Genomic DNA, 22,116 nt, shown 5'->3' on the forward strand with positions numbered 1-22,116 from the left:
CATGTATACAAACAAATGAACGCGCCTGCGCTGTCAGGACACTAACTACAGTGGTTAGCTGCATTCACCTCCGTGGCAATGTCTTGCAGTCCTCCAAGCCTCTTCGCTACAGGTACGTGGCTCGACAACAAGTGGACACACGCCGCATCTCTCTCGCCGTCGGGTGTTGCCGTGAATCATACTTAACGTAACTTTCTGCACGCGTCAGCGTAGCGTCAGTCGAGCAAAGTCGAGACAAGTCGCATAAGAGGAGCAACAAAAACGCGCATTTCCGGTACCGGGAATCGAACCCGGGCCTCCTGGGTGAGAGCCAGGTATCCTAGCCACTAGACCACACCGGATAACGACGGCAGTGCTCTTCCAGCGAACGCAGCAATCAGGCACGGTTAACTGACAACTGTAAAAAAATCCACTCTCTCACGTTATAGAACGGCGTGCTCCGGACGCATTTCGTGGACACGAACGCCAGCAATGATGAGAGCAAAAGGCGCTTACAAATCCTGTCGTTGCACCACGCACTGTTCTACGGCAATTCACGAAGCAGAAGCTGTTTTCTTTGCAGGCAATGAGTGCAGCCGTCTTCGACACAGGAAACAATTACACGTTTGGCAGCTGTGGGATTGGAACCCACGCCTCCGAAGAGACTGGTGCCTGAAACCAGCGCTTTACACCGCTCGGCCACGCTACCTACACAACACGCGCGTCACAAGAGCTGCATCCTACCCTACGAGAACACACAGCAGCGGCACAAAAATGAGACGTAAAAACTGGCAACGGTGGGATTCGAACCCACGCCTCCGAAGAGACTGGTGCCTAAAACCAGCGCCTTAGACTGCTCGGCCACGTTACCGTTGGACCACGAGCGGCAAAACGTTTCCTTTGTAGTACAAAGATCACTCCGAAATGTAAGTGTCTTGGCAATCGCTGTGCCGTGTATGTCCACTGCTCTCCCACTGGAAGCGTCTCTTTAGGCCATCCACAACAAGAAAATGCCGTGCCCGCCGTATGGGAGCGACGCCACTTGTCTGTAGCTGTCGTAGTTAAGGAGACAGCAGCTCCTGGATTCGAACCCACGCCTACGAAGAGACTGGTGCCTTAAACCAGTGCCTTAAACCAGTGCCTTAGAGCGCTATTTTTCGTAGTATTTTTTCCATGCAGCAGATCCACACATGACGTGGCTCACTGGAGTAGTATGCGACATAGGATGGAAAATACAGTTCCCGCCCGGGATCGAACCGGGGGTCCTTCTGCGTGTGAAGCAGACGCGATAACCGCTACACTACTTTTTTATTTTTGAGCGCTCGGCCACGCTACGTGCGCTGCATTGGGCGCCAGTTTTCCCAGCATTTGTAGAAACAGTGCACGTCACAGCTTCCTGTTCTGCTGGCACTGGTTGCTCATCCATCGCACTTCAAACAACTGCCCTTTTCGACTGCAGAGAGCAGCGGACGTCCGCGCTCTGGGAGGCGACATTACATGTTGGTGATGAAGTGGTAGTACAAACTGCGGCCTGCGGAACACGAGTGAAAAATCAAGAGAGCACTGTAATTTCGAGTACTCGTGCACTATCTCTATAGCAACGGCAGCAAGGCAAAACTTTCAAAAGTGCCGTGACCAGGATTCAAACCTGGGTTATTGCGGCCACAACGCAATGTCCTAACCACTAGACGATCACGGCCACGGAGGCGCCCGCCAAAGCAGCTGGCGGGAATGCAAGTGGCGGCACACAGCAAAGCCCAGCCCACAGTGTCACGCCACAGCAGTGTCAGACACGTTCTCCATCACATGTATACAAACAAATGAACGCGCCTGCGCTGTCAGGACACTAACTACAGTGGTTAGCTGCATTCACCTCCGTGGCAATGTCTTGCAGTCCTCCAAGCCTCTTCGCTACAGGTACGTGGCTCGACAACAAGTGGACACACGCCGCATCTCTCTCGCCGTCGGGTGTTGCCGTGAATCATACTTAACGTAGCTTTCTGCACGCGTCAGCGTAGCGTCAGTCGAGCAAAGTCGAGACAAGTCGCATAAGAGGAGCAACAAAAACGCGCATTTCCGGTACCGGGAATCGAACCCGGGCCTCCTGGGTGAGAGCCAGGTATCCTAGCCACTAGACCACACCGGATAACGACGGCAGTGCTCTTCCAGCGAACGCAGCAATCAGGCACGGTTAACTGACAACTGTAAAAAAATCCACTCTCTCACGTTATAGAACGGCGTGCTCCGGACGCATTTCGTGGACACGAACGCCAGCAATGATGAGAGCAAAAGGCGCTTACAAATCCTGTCGTTGCACCACGCACTGTTCTACGGCAATTCACGAAGCAGAAGCTGTTTTCTTTGCAGGCAATGAGTGCAGCCGTCTTCGACACAGGAAACAATTACACGTTTGGCAGCTGTGGGATTGGAACCCACGCCTCCGAAGAGACTGGTGCCTGAAACCAGCGCTTTACACCGCTCGGCCACGCTACCTACACAACACGCGCGTCACAAGAGCTGCATCCTACCCTACGAGAACACACAGCAGCGGCACAAAAATGAGACGTAAAAACTGGCAACGGTGGGATTCGAACCCACGCCTCCGAAGAGACTGGTGCCTAAAACCAGCGCCTTAGACTGCTCGGCCACGTTACCGTTGGACCACGAGCGGCAAAACGTTTCCTTTGTAGTACAAAGATCACTCCGAAATGTAAGTGTCTTGGCAATCGCTGTGCCGTGTATGTCCACTGCTCTCCCACTGGAAGCGTCTCTTTAGGCCATCCACAACAAGAAAATGCCGTGCCCGCCGTATGGGAGCGACGCCACTTGTCTGTAGCTGTCGTAGTTAAGGAGACAGCAGCTCCTGGATTCGAACCCACGCCTACGAAGAGACTGGTGCCTTAAACCAGTGCCTTAAACCAGTGCCTTAGAGCGCTATTTTTCGTAGTATTTTTTCCATGCAGCAGATCCACACATGACGTGGCTCACTGGAGTAGTATGCGACATAGGATGGAAAATACAGTTCCCGCCCGGGATCGAACCGGGGGTCCTTCTGCGTGTGAAGCAGACGCGATAACCGCTACACTACTTTTTTATTTTTGAGCGCTCGGCCACGCTACGTGCGCTGCATTGGGCGCCAGTTTTCCCAGCATTTGTAGAAACAGTGCACGTCACAGCTTCCTGTTCTGCTGGCACTGGTTGCTCATCCATCGCACTTCAAACAACTGCCCTTTTCGACTGCAGAGAGCAGCGGACGTCCGCGCTCTGGGAGGCGACATTACATGTTGGTGATGAAGTGGTAGTACAAACTGCGGCCTGCGGAACACGAGTGAAAAATCAAGAGAGCACTGTAATTTCGAGTACTCGTGCACTATCTCTATAGCAACGGCAGCAAGGCAAAACTTTCAAAAGTGCCGTGACCAGGATTCGAACCTGGGTTATTGCGGCCACAACGCAATGTCCTAACCACTAGACGATCACGGCCACGGAGGCGCCCGCCAAAGCAGCTGGCGGGAATGCAAGTGGCGGCACACAGCAAAGCCCAGCCCACAGTGTCACGCCACAGCAGTGTCAGACACGTTCTCCATCACATGTATACAAACAAATGAACGCGCCTGCGCTGTCAGGACACTAACTACAGTGGTTAGCTGCATTCACCTCCGTGGCAATGTCTTGCAGTCCTCCAAGCCTCTTCGCTACAGGTACGTGGCTCGACAACAAGTGGACACACGCCGCATCTCTCTCGCCGTCGGGTGTTGCCGTGAATCATACTTAACGTAGCTTTCTGCACGCGTCAGCGTAGCGTCAGTCGAGCAAAGTCGAGACAAGTCGCATAAGAGGAGCAACAAAAACGCGCATTTCCGGTACCGGGAATCGAACCCGGGCCTCCTGGGTGAGAGCCAGGTATCCTAGCCACTAGACCACACCGGATAACGACGGCAGTGCTCTTCCAGCGAACGCAGCAATCAGGCACGGTTAACTGACAACTGTAAAAAAATCCACTCTCTCACGTTATAGAACGGCGTGCTCCGGACGCATTTCGTGGACACGAACGCCAGCAATGATGAGAGCAAAAGGCGCTTACAAATCCTGTCGTTGCACCACGCACTGTTCTACGGCAATTCACGAAGCAGAAGCTGTTTTCTTTGCAGGCAATGAGTGCAGCCGTCTTCGACACAGGAAACAATTACACGTTTGGCAGCTGTGGGATTGGAACCCACGCCTCCGAAGAGACTGGTGCCTGAAACCAGCGCTTTACACCGCTCGGCCACGCTACCTACACAACACGCGCGTCACAAGAGCTGCATCCTACCCTACGAGAACACACAGCAGCGGCACAAAAATGAGACGTAAAAACTGGCAACGGTGGGATTCGAACCCACGCCTCCGAAGAGACTGGTGCCTAAAACCAGCGCCTTAGACCGCTCGGCCACGTTACCGTTGGACCACGAGCGGCAAAACGTTTCCTTTGTAGTACAAAGATCACTCCGAAATGTAAGTGTCTTGGCAATCGCTGTGCCGTGTATGTCCATTGCTCTCCCACTGGAAGCGTCTCTTTAGGCCATCCACAACAAGAAAATGCCGTGCCCGCCGTATGGGAGCGACGCCACTTGTCTGTAGCTGTCGTAGTTAAGGAGACAGCAGCTCCTGGATTCGAACCCACGCCTACGAAGAGACTGGTGCCTTAAACCAGTGCCTTAAACCAGTGCCTTAGAGCGCTATTTTTCGTAGTATTTTTTCCATGCAGCAGATCCACACATGACGTGGCTCACTGGAGTAGTATGCGACATAGGATGGAAAATACAGTTCCCGCCCGGGATCGAACCGGGGGTCCTTCTGCGTGTGAAGCAAACGCGATAACCGCTACACTACTTTTTTATTTTTGAGCGCTCGGCCACGCTACGTGCGCTGCATTGGGCGCCAGTTTTCCCAGCATTTGTAGAAACAGTGCACGTCACAGCTTCCTGTTCTGCTGGCACTGGTTGCTCATCCATCGCACTTCAAACAACTGCCCTTTTCGACTGCAGAGAGCAGCGGACGTCCGCGCTCTGGGAGGCGACATTACATGTTGGTGATGAAGTGGTAGTACAAACTGCGGCCTGCGGAACACGAGTGAAAAATCAAGAGAGCACTGTAATTTCGAGTACTCGTGCACTATCTCTATAGCAACGGCAGCAAGGCAAAACTTTCAAAAGTGCCGTGACCAGGATTCGAACCTGGGTTATTGCGGCCACAACGCAATGTCCTAACCACTAGACGATCACGGCCACGGAGGCGCCCGCCAAAGCAGCTGGCGGGAATGCAAGTGGCGGCACACAGCAAAGCCCAGCCCACAGTGTCACGCCACAGCAGTGTCAGACACGTTCTCCATCACATGTATACAAACAAATGAACGCGCCTGCGCTGTCAGGACACTAACTACAGTGGTTAGCTGCATTCACCTCCGTGGCAATGTCTTGCAGTCCTCCAAGCCTCTTCGCTACAGGTACGTGGCTCGACAACAAGTGGACACACGCCGCATCTCTCTCGCCGTCGGGTGTTGCCGTGAATCATACTTAACGTAGCTTTCTGCACGCGTCAGCGTAGCGTCAGTCGAGCAAAGTCGAGACAAGTCGCATAAGAGGAGCAACAAAAACGCGCATTTCCGGTACCGGGAATCGAACCCGGGCCTCCTGGGTGAGAGCCAGGTATCCTAGCCACTAGACCACACCGGATAACGACGGCAGTGCTCTTCCAGCGAACGCAGCAATCAGGCACGGTTAACTGACAACTGTAAAAAAATCCACTCTCTCACGTTATAGAACGGCGTGCTCCGGACGCATTTCGTGGACACGAACGCCAGCAATGATGAGAGCAAAAGGCGCTTACAAATCCTGTCGTTGCACCACGCACTGTTCTACGGCAATTCACGAAGCAGAAGCTGTTTTCTTTGCAGGCAATGAGTGCAGCCGTCTTCGACACAGGAAACAATTACACGTTTGGCAGCTGTGGGATTGGAACCCACGCCTCCGAAGAGACTGGTGCCTGAAACCAGCGCTTTACACCGCTCGGCCGCGCTACCTACACAACACGCGCGTCACAAGAGCTGCATCCTACCCTACGAGAACACACAGCAGCGGCACAAAAATGAGACGTAAAAACTGGCAACGGTGGGATTCGAACCCACGCCTCCGAAGAGACTGGTGCCTAAAACCAGCGCCTTAGACCGCTCGGCCACGTTACCGTTGGACCACGAGCGGCAAAACGTTTCCTTTGTAGTACAAAGATCACTCCGAAATGTAAGTGTCTTGGCAATCGCTGTGCCGTGTATGTCCATTGCTCTCCCACTGGAAGCGTCTCTTTAGGCCATCCACAACAAGAAAATGCCGTGCCCGCCGTATGGGAGCGACGCCACTTGTCTGTAGCTGTCGTAGTTAAGGAGACAGCAGCTCCTGGATTCGAACCCACGCCTACGAAGAGACTGGTGCCTTAAACCAGTGCCTTAAACCAGTGCCTTAGAGCGCTATTTTTCGTAGTATTTTTTCCATGCAGCAGATCCACACATGACGTGGCTCACTGGAGTAGTATGCGACATAGGATGGAAAATACAGTTCCCGCCCGGGATCGAACCGGGGGTCCTTCTGCGTGTGAAGCAAACGCGATAACCGCTACACTACTTTTTTATTTTTGAGCGCTCGGCCACGCTACGTGCGCTGCATTGGGCGCCAGTTTTCCCAGCATTTGTAGAAACAGTGCACGTCACAGCTTCCTGTTCTGCTGGCACTGGTTGCTCATCCATCGCACTTCAAACAACTGCCCTTTTCGACTGCAGAGAGCAGCGGACGTCCGCGCTCTGGGAGGCGACATTACATGTTGGTGATGAAGTGGTAGTACAAACTGCGGCCTGCGGAACACGAGTGAAAAATCAAGAGAGCACTGTAATTTCGAGTACTCGTGCACTATCTCTATAGCAACGGCAGCAAGGCAAAACTTTCAAAAGTGCCGTGACCAGGAATCGAACCTGGGTTATTGCGGCCACAACGCAATGTCCTAACCACTAGACGATCACGGCCACGGAGGCGCCCGCCAAAGCAGCTGGCGGGAATGCAAGTGGCGGCACACAGCAAAGCCCAGCCCACAGTGTCACGCCACAGCAGTGTCAGACACGTTCTCCATCACATGTATACAAACAAATGAACGCGCCTGCGCTGTCAGGACACTAACTACAGTGGTTAGCTGCATTCACCTCCGTGGCAATGTCTTGCAGTCCTCCAAGCCTCTTCGCTACAGGTACGTGGCTCGACAACAAGTGGACACACGCCGCATCTCTCTCGCCGTCGGGTGTTGCCGTGAATCATACTTAACGTAGCTTTCTGCACGCGTCAGCGTAGCGTCAGTCGAGCAAAGTCGAGACAAGTCGCATAAGAGGAGCAACAAAAACGCGCATTTCCGGTACCGGGAATCGAACCCGGGCCTCCTGGGTGAGAGCCAGGTATCCTAGCCACTAGACCACACCGGATAACGACGGCAGTGCTCTTCCAGCGAACGCAGCAATCAGGCACGGTTAACTGACAACTGTAAAAAAATCCACTCTCTCACGTTATAGAACGGTGTGCTCCGGACGCATTTCGTGGACACGAACGCCAGCAATGATGAGAGCAAAAGGCGCTTACAAATCCTGTCGTTGCACCACGCACTGTTCTACGGCAATTCACGAAGCAGAAGCTGTTTTCTTTGCAGGCAATGAGTGCAGCCGTCTTCGACACAGGAAACAATTACACGTTTGGCAGCTGTGGGATTGGAACCCACGCCTCCGAAGAGACTGGTGCCTGAAACCAGCGCTTTACACCGCTCGGCCACGCTACCTACACAACACGCGCGTCACAAGAGCTGCATCCTACCCTACGAGAACACACAGCAGCGGCACAAAAATGAGACGTAAAAACTGGCAACGGTGGGATTCGAACCCACGCCTCCGAAGAGACTGGTGCCTAAAACCAGCGCCTTAGACCGCTCGGCCACGTTACCGTTGGACCACGAGCGGCAAAACGTTTCCTTTGTAGTACAAAGATCACTCCGAAATGTAAGTGTCTTGGCAATCGCTGTGCCGTGTATGTCCATTGCTCTCCCACTGGAAGCGTCTCTTTAGGCCATCCACAACAAGAAAATGCCGTGCCCGCCGTATGGGAGCGACGCCACTTGTCTGTAGCTGTCGTAGTTAAGGAGACAGCAGCTCCTGGATTCGAACCCACGCCTACGAAGAGACTGGTGCCTTAAACCAGTGCCTTAAACCAGTGCCTTAGAGCGCTATTTTTCGTAGTATTTTTTCCATGCAGCAGATCCACACATGACGTGGCTCACTGGAGTAGTATGCGACATAGGATGGAAAATACAGTTCCCGCCCGGGATCGAACCGGGGGTCCTTCTGCGTGTGAAGCAGACGCGATAACCGCTACACTACTTTTTTATTTTTGAGCGCTCGGCCACGCTACGTGCGCTGCATTGGGCGCCAGTTTTCCCAGCATTTGTAGAAACAGTGCACGTCACAGCTTCCTGTTCTGCTGGCACTGGTTGCTCATCCATCGCACTTCAAACAACTGCCCTTTTCGACTGCAGAGAGCAGCGGACGTCCGCGCTCTGGGAGGCGACATTACATGTTGGTGATGAAGTGGTAGTACAAACTGCGGCCTGCGGAACACGAGTGAAAAATCAAGAGAGCACTGTAATTTCGAGTACTCGTGCACTATCTCTATAGCAACGGCAGCAAGGCAAAACTTTCAAAAGTGCCGTGACCAGGATTCGAACCTGGGTTATTGCGGCCACAACGCAATGTCCTAACCACTAGACGATCACGGCCACGGAGGCGCCCGCCAAAGCAGCTGGCGGGAATGCAAGTGGCGGCACACAGCAAAGCCCAGCCCACAGTGTCACGCCACAGCAGTGTCAGACACGTTCTCCATCACATGTATACAAACAAATGAACGCGCCTGCGCTGTCAGGACACTAACTACAGTGGTTAGCTGCATTCACCTCCGTGGCAATGTCTTGCAGTCCTCCAAGCCTCTTCGCTACAGGTACGTGGCTCGACAACAAGTGGACACACGCCGCATCTCTCTCGCCGTCGGGTGTTGCCGTGAATCATACTTAACGTAGCTTTCTGCACGCGTCAGCGTAGCGTCAGTCGAGCAAAGTCGAGACAAGTCGCATAAGAGGAGCAACAAAAACGCGCATTTCCGGTACCGGGAATCGAACCCGGGCCTCCTGGGTGAGAGCCAGGTATCCTAGCCACTAGACCACACCGGATAACGACGGCAGTGCTCTTCCAGCGAACGCAGCAATCAGGCACGGTTAACTGACAACTGTAAAAAAATCCACTCTCTCACGTTATAGAACGGCGTGCTCCGGACGCATTTCGTGGACACGAACGCCAGCAATGATGAGAGCAAAAGGCGCTTACAAATCCTGTCGTTGCACCACGCACTGTTCTACGGCAATTCACGAAGCAGAAGCTGTTTTCTTTGCAGGCAATGAGTGCAGCCGTCTTCGACACAGGAAACAATTACACGTTTGGCAGCTGTGGGATTGGAACCCACGCCTCCGAAGAGACTGGTGCCTGAAACCAGCGCTTTACACCGCTCGGCCACGCTACCTACACAACACGCGCGTCACAAGAGCTGCATCCTACCCTACGAGAACACACAGCAGCGGCACAAAAATGAGACGTAAAAACTGGCAACGGGGGGATTCGAACCCACGCCTCCGAAGAGACTGGTGCCTAAAACCAGCGCCTTAGACCGCTCGGCCACGTTACCGTTGGACCACGAGCGGCAAAACGTTTCCTTTGTAGTACAAAGATCACTCCGAAATGTAAGTGTCTTGGCAATCGCTGTGCCGTGTATGTCCATTGCTCTCCCACTGGAAGCGTCTCTTTAGGCCATCCACAACAAGAAAATGCCGTGCCCGCCGTATGGGAGCGACGCCACTTGTCTGTAGCTGTCGTAGTTAAGGAGACAGCAGCTCCTGGATTCGAACCCACGCCTACGAAGAGACTGGTGCCTTAAACCAGTGCCTTAAACCAGTGCCTTAGAGCGCTATTTTTCGTAGTATTTTTTCCATGCAGCAGATCCACACATGACGTGGCTCACTGGAGTAGTATGCGACATAGGATGGAAAATACAGTTCCCGCCCGGGATCGAACCGGGGGTCCTTCTGCGTGTGAAGCAAACGCGATAACCGCTACACTAGTTTTTTATTTTTGAGCGCTCGGCCACGCTACGTGCGCTGCATTGGGCGCCAGTTTTCCCAGCATTTGTAGAAACAGTGCACGTCACAGCTTCCTGTTCTGCTGGCACTGGCTGCTCATCCATCGCACTTCAAACAACTGCCCTTTTCGACTGCAGAGAGCAGCGGACGTCCGCGCTCTGGGAGGCGACATTACATGTTGGTGATGAAGTGGTAGTACAAACTGCGGCCTGCGGAACACGAGTGAAAAATCAAGAGAGCACTGTAATTTCGAGTACTCGTGCACTATCTCTATAGCAACGGCAGCAAGGCAAAACTTTCAAAAGTGCCGTGACCAGGAATCGAACCTGGGTTATTGCGGCCACAACGCAATGTCCTAACCACTAGACGATCACGGCCACGGAGGCGCCCGCCAAAGCAGCTGGCGGGAATGCAAGTGGCGGCACACAGCAAAGCCCAGCCCACAGTGTCACGCCACAGCAGTGTCAGACACGTTCTCCATCACATGTATACAAACAAATGAACGCGCCTGCGCTGTCAGGACACTAACTACAGTGGTTAGCTGCATTCACCTCCGTGGCAATGTCTTGCAGTCCTCCAAGCCTCTTCGCTACAGGTACGTGGCTCGACAACAAGTGGACACACGCCGCATCTCTCTCGCCGTCGGGTGTTGCCGTGAATCATACTTAACGTAGCTTTCTGCACGCGTCAGCGTAGCGTCAGTCGAGCAAAGTCGAGACAAGTCGCATAAGAGGAGCAACAAAAACGCGCATTTCCGGTACCGGGAATCGAACCCGGGCCTCCTGGGTGAGAGCCAGGTATCCTAGCCACTAGACCACACCGGATAACGACGGCAGTGCTCTTCCAGCGAACGCAGCAATCAGGCACGGTTAACTGACAACTGTAAAAAAATCCACTCTCTCACGTTATAGAACGGCGTGCTCCGGACGCATTTCGTGGACACGAACGCCAGCAATGATGAGAGCAAAAGGCGCTTACAAATCCTGTCGTTGCACCACGCACTGTTCTACGGCAATTCACGAAGCAGAAGCTGTTTTCTTTGCAGGCAATGAGTGCAGCCGTCTTCGACACAGGAAACAATTACACGTTTGGCAGCTGTGGGATTGGAACCCACGCCTCCGAAGAGACTGGTGCCTGAAACCAGCGCTTTACACCGCTCGGCCACGCTACCTACACAACACGCGCGTCACAAGAGCTGCATCCTACCCTACGAGAACACACAGCAGCGGCACAAAAATGAGACGTAAAAACTGGCAACGGTGGGATTCGAACCCACGCCTCCGAAGAGACTGGTGCCTAAAACCAGCGCCTCAGACCGCTCGGCCACGTTACCGTTGGACCACGAGCGGCAAAACGTTTCCTTTGTAGTACAAAGATCACTCCGAAATGTAAGTGTCTTGGCAATCGCTGTGCCGTGTATGTCCACTGCTCTCCCACTGGAAGCGTCTCTTTAGGCCATCCACAACAAGAAAATGCCGTGCCCGCCGTATGGGAGCGACGCCACTTGTCTGTAGCTGTCGTAGTTAAGGAGACAGCAGCTCCTGGATTCGAACCCACGCCTACGAAGAGACTGGTGCCTTAAACCAGTGCCTTAAACCAGTGCCTTAGAGCGCTATTTTTCGTAGTATTTTTTCCATGCAGCAGATCCACACATGACGTGGCTCACTGGAGTAGTATGCGACATAGGATGGAAAATACAGTTCCCGCCCGGGATCGAACCGGGGGTCCTTCTGCGTGTGAAGCAGACGCGATAACCGCTACACTACTTTTTTATTTTTGAGCGCTCGGCCACGCTACGTGCGCTGCATTGGGCGCCAGTTTTCCCAGCATTTGTAGAAACAGTGCACGTCACAGCTTCCTGTTCTGCTGGCACTGGTTGCTCATCCATCGCACTTCAAACAACTGCCCTTTTCGACTGCAGAGAGCAGCGGACGTCCGCGCTCTGGGAGGCGACATTACATGTTGCTGATGAAGTGGTAGTACAAACTGCGGCCTGCGGAACACGAGTGAAAAATCAAGAGAGCACTGTAATTTCGAGTACTCGTGCACTATCTCTATAGCAACGGCAGCAAGGCAAAACTTTCAAAAGTGCCGTGACCAGGATTCGAACCTGGGTTATTGCGGCCACAACGCAATGTCCTAACCACTAGACGATCACGGCCACGGAGGCGCCCGCCAAAGCAGCTGGCGGGAATGCAAGTGGCGGCACACAGCAAAGCCCAGCCCACAGTGTCACGCCACAGCAGTGTCAGACACGTTCTCCATCACATGTATACAAACAAATGAACGCGCCTGCGCTGTCAGGACACTAACTACAGTGGTTAGCTGCATTCACCTCCGTGGCAATGTCTTGCAGTCCTCCAAGCCTCTTCACTACAGGTACATGGCTCGACAACAAGTGGACACACGCCGCATCTCTCTCGCCGTCGGGTGTTGCCGTGAATCATACTTAACGTAGCTTTCTGCACGCGTCAGCGTAGCGTCAGTCGAGCAAAGTCGAGACAAGTCGCATAAGAGGAGCAACAAAAACGCGCATTTCCGGTACCGGGAATCGAACCCGGGCCTCCTGGGTGAGAGCCAGGTATCCTAGCCACTAGACCACACCGGATAACGACGGCAGTGCTCTTCCAGCGAACGCAGCAATCAGGCACGGTTAACTGACAACTGTAAAAAAATCCACTCTCTCACGTTATAGAACGGCGTGCTCCGGACGCATTTCGTGGACACGAACGCCAGCAATGATGAGAGCAAAAGGCGCTTACAAATCCTGTCGTTGCACCACGCACTGTTCTACGGCAATTCACGAAGCAGAAGCTGTTTTCTTTGCAGGCAATGAGTGCAGCCGTCTTCGACACAGGAAACAATTACACGTTTGGCAGCTGTGGGATTGGAACCCACGCCTCCGAAGAGACTGGTGCCTGAAACCAGCGCTTTACACCGCTCGGCCACGCTACCTACACAACACGCGCGTCACAAGAGCTGCATCCTACCCTACGAGAACACACAGCAGCGGCACAAAAATGAGACGTAAAAACTGGCAACGGTGGGATTCGAACCCACGCCTCCGAAGAGACTGGTGCCTAAAACCAGCGCCTTAGACCGCTCGGCCACGTTACCGTTGGACCACGAGCGGCAAAACGTTTCCTTTGTAGTACAAAGATCACTCCGAAATGTAAGTGTCTTGGCAATCGCTGTGCCGTGTATGTCCACTGCTCTCCCACTGGAAGCGTCTCTTTAGGCCATCCACAACAAGAAAATGCCGTGCCCGCCGTATGGGAGCGACGCCACTTGTCTGTAGCTGTCGTAGTTAAGGAGACAGCAGCTCCTGGATTCGAACCCACGCCTACGAAGAGACTGGTGCCTTAAACCAGTGCCTTAAACCAGTGCCTTAGAGCGCTATTTTTCGTAGTATTTTTTCCATGCAGCAGATCCACACATGACGTGGCTCACTGGAGTAGTATGCGACATAGGATGGAAAATACAGTTCCCGCCCGGGATCGAACCGGGGGTCCTTCTGCGTGTGAAGCAGACGCGATAACCGCTACACTACTTTTTTATTTTTGAGCGCTCGGCCACGCTACGTGCGCTGCATTGGGCGCCAGTTTTCCCAGCATTTGTAGAAACAGTGCACGTCACAGCTTCCTGTTCTGCTGGCACTGGTTGCTCATCCATCGCACTTCAAACAACTGCCCTTTTCGACTGCAGAGAGCAGCGGACGTCCGCGCTCTGGGAGGCGACATTACATGTTGGTGATGAAGTGGTAGTACAAACTGCGGCCTGCGGAACACGAGTGAAAAATCAAGAGAGCACTGTAATTTCGAGTACTCGTGCACTATCTCTATAGCAACGGCAGCAAGGCAAAACTTTCAAAAGTGCCGTGACCAGGAATCGAACCTGGGTTATTGCGGCCACAACGCAATGTCCTAACCACTAGACGATCACGGCCACGGAGGCGCCCGCCAAAGCAGCTGGCGGGAATGCAAGTGGCGGCACACAGCAAAGCCCAGCCCACAGTGTCACGCCACAGCAGTGTCAGACACGTTCTCCATCACATGTATACAAACAAATGAACGCGCCTGCGCTGTCAGGACACTAACTACAGTGGTTAGCTGCATTCACCTCCGTGGCAATGTCTTGCAGTCCTCCAAGCCTCTTCGCTACAGGTACGTGGCTCGACAACAAGTGGACACACGCCGCATCTCTCTCGCCGTCGGGTGTTGCCGTGAATCATACTTAACGTAGCTTTCTGCACGCGTCAGCGTAGCGTCAGTCGAGCAAAGTCGAGACAAGTCGCATAAGAGGAGCAACAAAAACGCGCATTTCCGGTACCGGGAATCGAACCCGGGCCTCCTGGGTGAGAGCCAGGTATCCTAGCCACTAGACCACACCGGATAACGACGGCAGTGCTCTTCCAGCGAACGCAGCAATCAGGCACGGTTAACTGACAACTGTAAAAAAATCCACTCTCTCACGTTATAGAACGGCGTGCTCCGGACGCATTTCGTGGACACGAACGCCAGCAATGATGAGAGCAAAAGGCGCTTACAAATCCTGTCGTTGCACCACGCACTGTTCTACGGCAATTCACGAAGCAGAAGCTGTTTTCTTTGCAGGCAATGAGTGCAGCCGTCTTCGACACAGGAAACAATTACACGTTTGGCAGCTGTGGGATTGGAACCCACGCCTCCGAAGAGACTGGTGCCTGAAACCAGCGCTTTACACCGCTCGGCCACGCTACCTACACAACACGCGCGTCACAAGAGCTGCATCCTACCCTACGAGAACACACAGCAGCGGCACAAAAATGAGACGTAAAAACTGGCAACGGTGGGATTCGAACCCACGCCTCCGAAGAGACTGGTGCCTAAAACCAGCGCCTCAGACCGCTCGGCCACGTTACCGTTGGACCACGAGCGGCAAAACGTTTCCTTTGTAGTACAAAGATCACTCCGAAATGTAAGTGTCTTGGCAATCGCTGTGCCGTGTATGTCCACTGCTCTCCCACTGGAAGCGTCTCTTTAGGCCATCCACAACAAGAAAATGCCGTGCCCGCCGTATGGGAGCGACGCCACTTGTCTGTAGCTGTCGTAGTTAAGGAGACAGCAGCTCCTGGATTCGAACCCACGCCTACGAAGAGACTGGTGCCTTAAACCAGTGCCTTAAACCAGTGCCTTAGAGCGCTATTTTTCGTAGTATTTTTTCCATGCAGCAGATCCACACATGACGTGGCTCACTGGAGTAGTATGCGACATAGGATGGAAAATACAGTTCCCGCCCGGGATCGAACCGGGGGTCCTTCTGCGTGTGAAGCAGACGCGATAACCGCTACACTACTTTTTTATTTTTGAGCGCTCGGCCACGCTACGTGCGCTGCATTGGGCGCCAGTTTTCCCAGCATTTGTAGAAACAGTGCACGTCACAGCTTCCTGTTCTGCTGGCACTGGTTGCTCATCCATCGCACTTCAAACAACTGCCCTTTTCGACTGCAGAGAGCAGCGGACGTCCGCGCTCTGGGAGGCGACATTACATGTTGCTGATGAAGTGGTAGTACAAACTGCGGCCTGCGGAACACGAGTGAAAAATCAAGAGAGCACTGTAATTTCGAGTACTCGTGCACTATCTCTATAGCAACGGCAGCAAGGCAAAACTTTCAAAAGTGCCGTGACCAGGATTCGAACCTGGGTTATTGCGGCCACAACGCAATGTCCTAACCACTAGACGATCACGGCCACGGAGGCGCCCGCCAAAGCAGCTGGCGGGAATGCAAGTGGCGGCACACAGCAAAGCCCAGCCCACAGTGTCACGCCACAGCAGTGTCAGACACGTTCTCCATCACATGTATACAAACAAATGAACGCGCCTGCGCTGTCAGGACACTAACTACAGTGGTTAGCTGCATTCACCTCCGTGGCAATGTCTTGCAGTCCTCCAAGCCTCTTCACTACAGGTACATGGCTCGACAACAAGTGGACACACGCCGCATCTCTCTCGCCGTCGGGTGTTGCCGTGAATCATACTTAACGTAGCTTTCTGCACGCGTCAGCGTAGCGTCAGTCGAGCAAAGTCGAGACAAGTCGCATAAGAGGAGCAACAAAAACGCGCATTTCCGGTACCGGGAATCGAACCCGGGCCTCCTGGGTGAGAGCCAGGTATCCTAGCCACTAGACCACACCGGATAACGACGGCAGTGCTCTTCCAGCGAACGCAGCAATCAGGCACGGTTAACTGACAACTGTAAAAAAATCCACTCTCTCACGTTATAGAACGGCGTGCTCCGGACGCATTTCGTGGACACGAACGCCAGCAATGATGAGAGCAAAAGGCGCTTACAAATCCTGTCGTTGCACCACGCACTGTTCTACGGCAATTCACGAAGCAGAAGCTGTTTTCTTTGCAGGCAATGAGTGCAGCCGTCTTCGACACAGGAAACAATTACACGTTTGGCAGCTGTGGGATTGGAACCCACGCCTCCGAAGAGACTGGTGCCTGAAACCAGCGCTTTACACCGCTCGGCCACGCTACCTACACAACACGCGCGTCACAAGAGCTGCATCCTACCCTACGAGAACACACAGCAGCGGCACAAAAATGAGACGTAAAAACTGGCAACGGTGGGATTCGAACCCACGCCTCCGAAGAGACTGGTGCCTAAAACCAGCGCCTTAGACCGCTCGGCCACGTTACCGTTGGACCACGAGCGGCAAAACGTTTCCTTTGTAGTACAAAGATCACTCCGAAATGTAAGTGTCTTGGCAATCGCTGTGCCGTGTATGTCCATTGCTCTCCCACTGGAAGCGTCTCTTTAGGCCATCCACAACAAGAAAATGCCGTGCCCGCCGTATGGGAGCGACGCCACTTGTCTGTAGCTGTCGTAGTTAAGGAGACAGCAGCTCCTGGATTCGAACCCACGCCTACGAAGAGACTGGTGCCTTAAACCAGTGCCTTAAACCAGTGCCTTAGAGCGCTATTTTTCGTAGTATTTTTTCCATGCAGCAGATCCACACATGACGTGGCTCACTGGAGTAGTATGCGACATAGGATGGAAAATACAGTTCCCGCCCGGGATCGAACCGGGGGTCCTTCTGCGTGTGAAGCAGACGCGATAACCGCTACACTACTTTTTTATTTTTGAGCGCTCGGCCACGCTACGTGCGCTGCATTGGGCGCCAGTTTTCCCAGCATTTGTAGAAACAGTGCACGTCACAGCTTCCTGTTCTGCTGGCACTGGTTGCTCATCCATCGCACTTCAAACAACTGCCCTTTTCGACTGCAGAGAGCAGCGGACGTCCGCGCTCTGGGAGGCGACATTACATGTTGCTGATGAAGTGGTAGTACAAACTGCGGCCTGCGGAACACGAGTGAAAAATCAAGAGAGCACTGTAATTTCGAGTACTCGTGCACTATCTCTATAGCAACGGCAGCAAGGCAAAACTTTCAAAAGTGCCGTGACCAGGATTCGAACCTGGGTTATTGCGGCCACAACGCAATGTCCTAACCACTAGACGATCACGGCCACGGAGGCGCCCGCCAAAGCAGCTGGCGGGAATGCAAGTGGCGGCACACAGCAAAGCCCAGCCCACAGTGTCACGCCACAGCAGTGTCAGACACGTTCTCCATCACATGTATACAAACAAATGAACGGGCCTGCGCTGTCAGGACACTAACTACAGTGGTTAGCTGCATTCACCTCCGTGGCAATGTCTTGCAGTCCTCCAAGCCTCTTCGCTACAGGTACGTGGCTCGACAACAAGTGGACACACGCCGCATCTCTCTCGCCGTCGGGTGTTGCCGTGAATCATACTTAACGTAGCTTTCTGCACGCGTCAGCGTAGCGTCAGTCGAGCAAAGTCGAGACAAGTCGCATAAGAGGAGCAACAAAAACGCGCATTTCCGGTACCGGGAATCGAACCCGGGCCTCCTGGGTGAGAGCCAGGTATCCTAGCCACTAGACCACACCGGATAACGACGGCAGTGTTCTTCCAGCGAACGCAGCAATCAGGCACGGTTAACTGACAACTGTAAAAAAATCCACTCTCTCACGTTATAGAACGGCGTGCTCCGGACGCATTTCGTGGACACGAACGCCAGCAATGATGAGAGCAAAAGGCGCTTACAAATCCTGTCGTTGCACCACGCACTGTTCTACGGCAATTCACGAAGCAGAAGCTGTTTTCTTTGCAGGCAATGAGTGCAGCCGTCTTCGACACAGGAAACAATTACACGTTTGGCAGCTGTGGGATTGGAACCCACGCCTCCGAAGAGACTGGTGCCTGAAACCAGCGCTTTACACCGCTCGGCCACGCTACCTACACAACACGCGCGTCACAAGAGCTGCATCCTACCCTACGAGAACACACAGCAGCGGCACAAAAATGAGACGTAAAAACTGGCAACGGTGGGATTCGAACCCACGCCTCCGAAGAGACTGGTGCCTAAAACCAGCGCCTTAGACCGCTCGGCCACGTTACCGTTGGACCACGAGCGGCAAAACGTTTCCTTTGTAGTACAAAGATCACTCCGAAATGTAAGTGTCTTGGCAATCGCTGTGCCGTGTATGTCCACTGCTCTCCCACTGGAAGCGTCTCTTTAGGCCATCCACAACAAGAAAATGCCGTGCCCGCCATATGGGAGCGACGCCACTTGTCTGTAGCTGTCGTAGTTAAGGAGACAGCAGCTCCTGGATTCGAACCCACGCCTACGAAGAGACTGGTGCCTTAAACCAGTGCCTTAAACCAGTGCCTTAGAGCGCTATTTTTCGTAGTATTTTTTCCATGCAGCAGATCCACACATGACGTGGCTCACTGGAGTAGTATGCGACATAGGATGGAAAATACAGTTCCCGCCCGGGATCGAACCGGGGGTCCTTCTGCGTGTGAAGCAGACGCGATAACCGCTACACTACTTTTTTATTTTTGAGCGCTCGGCCACGCTACGTGCGCTGCATTGGGCGCCAGTTTTCCCAGCATTTGTAGAAACAGTGCACGTCACAGCTTCCTGTTCTGCTGGCACTGGTTGCTCATCCATCGCACTTCAAACAACTGCCCTTTTCGACTGCAGAGAGCAGCGGACGTCCGCGCTCTGGGAGGCGACATTACATGTTGGTGATGAAGTGGTAGTACAAACTGCGGCCTGCGGAACACGAGTGAAAAATCAAGAGAGCACTGTAATTTCGAGTACTCGTGCACTATCTCTATAGCAACGGCAGCAAGGCAAAACTTTCAAAAGTGCCGTGACCAGGATTCGAACCTGGGTTATTGCGGCCACAACGCAATGTCCTAACCACTAGACGATCACGGCCACGGAGGCGCCCGCCAAAGCAGCTGGCGGGAATGCAAGTGGCGGCACACAGCAAAGCCCAGCCCACAGTGTCACGCCACAGCAGTGTCAGACACGTTCTCCATCACATGTATACAAACAAATGAACGCGCCTGCGCTGTCAGGACACTAACTACAGTGGTTAGCTGCATTCACCTCCGTGGCAATGTCTTGCAGTCCTCCAAGCCTCTTCGCTACAGGTACGTGGCTCGACAACAAGTGGACACACGCCGCATCTCTCTCGCCGTCGGGTGTTGCCGTGAATCATACTTAACGTAGCTTTCTGCACGCGTCAGCGTAGCGTCAGTCGAGCAAAGTCGAGACAAGTCGCATAAGAGGAGCAACAAAAACGCGCATTTCCGGTACCGGGAATCGAACCCGGGCCTCCTGGGTGAGAGCCAGGTATCCTAGCCACTAGACCACACCGGATAACGACGGCAGTGCTCTTCCAGCGAACGCAGCAATCAGGCACGGTTAACTGACAACTGTAAAAAAATCCACTCTCTCACGTTATAGAACGGCGTGCTCCGGACGCATTTCGTGGACACGAACGCCAGCAATGATGAGAGCAAAAGGCGCTTACAAATCCTGTCGTTGCACCACGCACTGTTCTACGGCAATTCACGAAGCAGAAGCTGTTTTCTTTGCAGGCAATGAGTGCAGCCGTCTTCGACACAGGAAACAATTACACGTTTGGCAGCTGTGGGATTGGAACCCACGCCTCCGAAGAGACTGGTGCCTGAAACCAGCGCTTTACACCGCTCGGCCACGCTACCTACACAACACGCGCGTCACAAGAGCTGCATCCTACCCTACGAGAACACACAGCAGCGGCACAAAAATGAGACGTAAAAACTGGCAACGGTGGGATTCGAACCCACGCCTCCGAAGAGACTGGTGCCTAAAACCAGCGCCTTAGACCGCTCGGCCACGTTACCGTTGGACCACGAGCGGCAAAACGTTTCCTTTGTAGTACAAAGATCACTCCGAAATGTAAGTGTCTTGGCAATCGCTGTGCCGTGTATGTCCACTGCTCTCCCACTGGAAGCGTCTCTTTAGGCCATCCACAACAAGAAAATGCCGTGCCCGCCGTATGGGAGCGACGCCACTTGTCTGTAGCTGTCGTAGTTAAGGAGACAGCAGCTCCTGGATTCGAACCCACGCCTACGAAGAGACTGGTGCCTTAAACCAGTGCCTTAAACCAGTGCCTTAGAGCGCTATTTTTCGTAGTATTTTTTCCATGCAGCAGATCCACACATGACGTGGCTCACTGGAGTAGTATGCGACATAGGATGGAAAATACAGTTCCCGCCCGGGATCGAACCGGGGGTCCTTCTGCGTGTGAAGCAGACGCGATAACCGCTACACTACTTTTTTATTTTTGAGCGCTCGGCCACGCTACGTGCGCTGCATTGGGCGCCAGTTTTCCCAGCATTTGTAGAAACAGTGCACGTCACAGCTTCCTGTTCTGCTGGCACTGGTTGCTCATCCATCGCACTTCAAACAACTGCCCTTTTCGACTGCAGAGAGCAGCGGACGTCCGCGCTCTGGGAGGCGACATTACATGTTGGTGATGAAGTGGTAGTACAAACTGCGGCCTGCGGAACACGAGTGAAAAATCAAGAGAGCACTGTAATTTCGAGTACTCGTGCACTATCTCTATAGCAACGGCAGCAAGGCAAAACTTTCAAAAGTGCCGTGACCAGGATTCGAACCTGGGTTATTGCGGCCACAACGCAATGTCCTAACCACTAGACGATCACGGCCACGGAGGCGCCCGCCAAAGCAGCTGGCGGGAATGCAAGTGGCGGCACACAGCAAAGCCCAGCCCACAGTGTCACGCCACAGCAGTGTCAGACACGTTCTCCATCACATGTATACAAACAAATGAACGCGCCTGCGCTGTCAGGACACTAACTACAGTGGTTAGCTGCATTCACCTCCGTGGCAATGTCTTGCAGTCCTCCAAGCCTCTTCGGTACAGGTACGTGGCTCGACAACAAGTGGACACACGCCGCATCTCTCTCGCCTTCGGGTGTTGCCGTGACTCATACTTAACGTAGCTTTCTGCACGCGTCAGCGTAGCGTCAGTCGAGCAAAGTCGAGACAAGTCGCATGAGAGGAGCAACAAAAACGCGCATTTCCGGTACCGGGAATCGAACCCGGGCCTCCTGGGTGAGAGCCAGGTATCCTAGCCACTAGACCACACCGGATAACGACGGCAGTGCTCTTCCAGCGAACGCAGCAATCAGGCACGGTTAACTGACAACTGTAAAAAAATCCACTCTCTCACGTTATAGAACGGCGTGCTCCGGACGCATTTCGTGGACACGAACGCCAGCAATGATGAGAGCAAAAGGCGCTTACAAATCCTGTCGTTGCACCACGCACTGTTCTACGGCAATTCACGAAGCAGAAGCTGTTTTCTTTGCAGGCAATGAGTGCAGCCGTCTTCGACACAGGAAACAATTACACGTTTGGCAGCTGTGGGATTGGAACCCACGCCTCCGAAGAGACTGGTGCCTGAAACCAGCGCTTTACACCGCTCGGCCACGCTACCTACACAACACGCGCGTCACA

At 53.5% G+C, this 22,116-nt stretch overlaps 37 non-coding genes across 37 annotated transcripts; all 37 read right to left on the reverse strand.

Moving 5' to 3' along the window:
* Positions 1–269: 269 nt before the first annotated feature.
* Trnae-cuc (transfer RNA glutamic acid (anticodon CUC)) lies at positions 270–341 on the reverse strand. Its single transcript has one exon. It is a non-coding gene; the product is annotated as a tRNA-Glu (tRNA).
* Positions 342–768: 427 nt separating this feature from the next.
* On the reverse strand, positions 769–850 carry Trnal-uag (transfer RNA leucine (anticodon UAG)). Its single transcript has one exon. It is a non-coding gene; the product is annotated as a tRNA-Leu (tRNA).
* Positions 851–1,606: 756 nt separating this feature from the next.
* On the reverse strand, positions 1,607–1,678 carry Trnah-gug (transfer RNA histidin (anticodon GUG)). Its single transcript has one exon. It is a non-coding gene; the product is annotated as a tRNA-His (tRNA).
* A 375-nt stretch (positions 1,679–2,053) lies between these two features.
* Trnae-cuc (transfer RNA glutamic acid (anticodon CUC)) lies at positions 2,054–2,125 on the reverse strand. Its single transcript has one exon. It is a non-coding gene; the product is annotated as a tRNA-Glu (tRNA).
* A 427-nt stretch (positions 2,126–2,552) lies between these two features.
* Trnal-uag (transfer RNA leucine (anticodon UAG)) lies at positions 2,553–2,634 on the reverse strand. Its single transcript has one exon. It is a non-coding gene; the product is annotated as a tRNA-Leu (tRNA).
* A 756-nt stretch (positions 2,635–3,390) lies between these two features.
* Positions 3,391–3,462, reverse strand: Trnah-gug (transfer RNA histidin (anticodon GUG)). The gene has a single exon. It is a non-coding gene; the product is annotated as a tRNA-His (tRNA).
* A 375-nt stretch (positions 3,463–3,837) lies between these two features.
* Trnae-cuc (transfer RNA glutamic acid (anticodon CUC)) lies at positions 3,838–3,909 on the reverse strand. The gene has a single exon. It is a non-coding gene; the product is annotated as a tRNA-Glu (tRNA).
* Positions 3,910–4,336: 427 nt separating this feature from the next.
* Trnal-uag (transfer RNA leucine (anticodon UAG)) lies at positions 4,337–4,418 on the reverse strand. The gene has a single exon. It is a non-coding gene; the product is annotated as a tRNA-Leu (tRNA).
* Positions 4,419–5,174: 756 nt separating this feature from the next.
* Trnah-gug (transfer RNA histidin (anticodon GUG)) lies at positions 5,175–5,246 on the reverse strand. The gene has a single exon. It is a non-coding gene; the product is annotated as a tRNA-His (tRNA).
* Positions 5,247–5,621: 375 nt separating this feature from the next.
* On the reverse strand, positions 5,622–5,693 carry Trnae-cuc (transfer RNA glutamic acid (anticodon CUC)). Its single transcript has one exon. It is a non-coding gene; the product is annotated as a tRNA-Glu (tRNA).
* A 427-nt stretch (positions 5,694–6,120) lies between these two features.
* Trnal-uag (transfer RNA leucine (anticodon UAG)) lies at positions 6,121–6,202 on the reverse strand. Its single transcript has one exon. It is a non-coding gene; the product is annotated as a tRNA-Leu (tRNA).
* Positions 6,203–6,958: 756 nt separating this feature from the next.
* Positions 6,959–7,030, reverse strand: Trnah-gug (transfer RNA histidin (anticodon GUG)). Its single transcript has one exon. It is a non-coding gene; the product is annotated as a tRNA-His (tRNA).
* Positions 7,031–7,405: 375 nt separating this feature from the next.
* Positions 7,406–7,477, reverse strand: Trnae-cuc (transfer RNA glutamic acid (anticodon CUC)). The gene has a single exon. It is a non-coding gene; the product is annotated as a tRNA-Glu (tRNA).
* A 427-nt stretch (positions 7,478–7,904) lies between these two features.
* On the reverse strand, positions 7,905–7,986 carry Trnal-uag (transfer RNA leucine (anticodon UAG)). The gene has a single exon. It is a non-coding gene; the product is annotated as a tRNA-Leu (tRNA).
* A 756-nt stretch (positions 7,987–8,742) lies between these two features.
* Trnah-gug (transfer RNA histidin (anticodon GUG)) lies at positions 8,743–8,814 on the reverse strand. The gene has a single exon. It is a non-coding gene; the product is annotated as a tRNA-His (tRNA).
* Positions 8,815–9,189: 375 nt separating this feature from the next.
* Positions 9,190–9,261, reverse strand: Trnae-cuc (transfer RNA glutamic acid (anticodon CUC)). Its single transcript has one exon. It is a non-coding gene; the product is annotated as a tRNA-Glu (tRNA).
* A 427-nt stretch (positions 9,262–9,688) lies between these two features.
* Trnal-uag (transfer RNA leucine (anticodon UAG)) lies at positions 9,689–9,770 on the reverse strand. The gene has a single exon. It is a non-coding gene; the product is annotated as a tRNA-Leu (tRNA).
* Positions 9,771–10,526: 756 nt separating this feature from the next.
* Positions 10,527–10,598, reverse strand: Trnah-gug (transfer RNA histidin (anticodon GUG)). Its single transcript has one exon. It is a non-coding gene; the product is annotated as a tRNA-His (tRNA).
* A 375-nt stretch (positions 10,599–10,973) lies between these two features.
* On the reverse strand, positions 10,974–11,045 carry Trnae-cuc (transfer RNA glutamic acid (anticodon CUC)). The gene has a single exon. It is a non-coding gene; the product is annotated as a tRNA-Glu (tRNA).
* A 427-nt stretch (positions 11,046–11,472) lies between these two features.
* Trnal-uag (transfer RNA leucine (anticodon UAG)) lies at positions 11,473–11,554 on the reverse strand. The gene has a single exon. It is a non-coding gene; the product is annotated as a tRNA-Leu (tRNA).
* A 756-nt stretch (positions 11,555–12,310) lies between these two features.
* Positions 12,311–12,382, reverse strand: Trnah-gug (transfer RNA histidin (anticodon GUG)). Its single transcript has one exon. It is a non-coding gene; the product is annotated as a tRNA-His (tRNA).
* A 375-nt stretch (positions 12,383–12,757) lies between these two features.
* Trnae-cuc (transfer RNA glutamic acid (anticodon CUC)) lies at positions 12,758–12,829 on the reverse strand. The gene has a single exon. It is a non-coding gene; the product is annotated as a tRNA-Glu (tRNA).
* A 427-nt stretch (positions 12,830–13,256) lies between these two features.
* On the reverse strand, positions 13,257–13,338 carry Trnal-uag (transfer RNA leucine (anticodon UAG)). The gene has a single exon. It is a non-coding gene; the product is annotated as a tRNA-Leu (tRNA).
* Positions 13,339–14,094: 756 nt separating this feature from the next.
* Positions 14,095–14,166, reverse strand: Trnah-gug (transfer RNA histidin (anticodon GUG)). Its single transcript has one exon. It is a non-coding gene; the product is annotated as a tRNA-His (tRNA).
* Positions 14,167–14,541: 375 nt separating this feature from the next.
* Positions 14,542–14,613, reverse strand: Trnae-cuc (transfer RNA glutamic acid (anticodon CUC)). The gene has a single exon. It is a non-coding gene; the product is annotated as a tRNA-Glu (tRNA).
* Positions 14,614–15,040: 427 nt separating this feature from the next.
* Positions 15,041–15,122, reverse strand: Trnal-uag (transfer RNA leucine (anticodon UAG)). The gene has a single exon. It is a non-coding gene; the product is annotated as a tRNA-Leu (tRNA).
* A 756-nt stretch (positions 15,123–15,878) lies between these two features.
* Positions 15,879–15,950, reverse strand: Trnah-gug (transfer RNA histidin (anticodon GUG)). The gene has a single exon. It is a non-coding gene; the product is annotated as a tRNA-His (tRNA).
* Positions 15,951–16,325: 375 nt separating this feature from the next.
* On the reverse strand, positions 16,326–16,397 carry Trnae-cuc (transfer RNA glutamic acid (anticodon CUC)). The gene has a single exon. It is a non-coding gene; the product is annotated as a tRNA-Glu (tRNA).
* Positions 16,398–16,824: 427 nt separating this feature from the next.
* Trnal-uag (transfer RNA leucine (anticodon UAG)) lies at positions 16,825–16,906 on the reverse strand. The gene has a single exon. It is a non-coding gene; the product is annotated as a tRNA-Leu (tRNA).
* Positions 16,907–17,662: 756 nt separating this feature from the next.
* Positions 17,663–17,734, reverse strand: Trnah-gug (transfer RNA histidin (anticodon GUG)). The gene has a single exon. It is a non-coding gene; the product is annotated as a tRNA-His (tRNA).
* A 375-nt stretch (positions 17,735–18,109) lies between these two features.
* Trnae-cuc (transfer RNA glutamic acid (anticodon CUC)) lies at positions 18,110–18,181 on the reverse strand. Its single transcript has one exon. It is a non-coding gene; the product is annotated as a tRNA-Glu (tRNA).
* Positions 18,182–18,608: 427 nt separating this feature from the next.
* Positions 18,609–18,690, reverse strand: Trnal-uag (transfer RNA leucine (anticodon UAG)). The gene has a single exon. It is a non-coding gene; the product is annotated as a tRNA-Leu (tRNA).
* Positions 18,691–19,446: 756 nt separating this feature from the next.
* Trnah-gug (transfer RNA histidin (anticodon GUG)) lies at positions 19,447–19,518 on the reverse strand. Its single transcript has one exon. It is a non-coding gene; the product is annotated as a tRNA-His (tRNA).
* Positions 19,519–19,893: 375 nt separating this feature from the next.
* On the reverse strand, positions 19,894–19,965 carry Trnae-cuc (transfer RNA glutamic acid (anticodon CUC)). The gene has a single exon. It is a non-coding gene; the product is annotated as a tRNA-Glu (tRNA).
* Positions 19,966–20,392: 427 nt separating this feature from the next.
* Trnal-uag (transfer RNA leucine (anticodon UAG)) lies at positions 20,393–20,474 on the reverse strand. The gene has a single exon. It is a non-coding gene; the product is annotated as a tRNA-Leu (tRNA).
* A 756-nt stretch (positions 20,475–21,230) lies between these two features.
* Positions 21,231–21,302, reverse strand: Trnah-gug (transfer RNA histidin (anticodon GUG)). Its single transcript has one exon. It is a non-coding gene; the product is annotated as a tRNA-His (tRNA).
* A 375-nt stretch (positions 21,303–21,677) lies between these two features.
* Positions 21,678–21,749, reverse strand: Trnae-cuc (transfer RNA glutamic acid (anticodon CUC)). Its single transcript has one exon. It is a non-coding gene; the product is annotated as a tRNA-Glu (tRNA).
* Positions 21,750–22,116: the final 367 nt, after the last annotated feature.

Source organism: Schistocerca cancellata, unplaced genomic scaffold, assembly GCF_023864275.1.
Source record: "Schistocerca cancellata isolate TAMUIC-IGC-003103 unplaced genomic scaffold, iqSchCanc2.1 HiC_scaffold_422, whole genome shotgun sequence".
In the NCBI taxonomy this organism is placed as follows: Eukaryota; Metazoa; Arthropoda; class Insecta; order Orthoptera; family Acrididae; genus Schistocerca; species Schistocerca cancellata.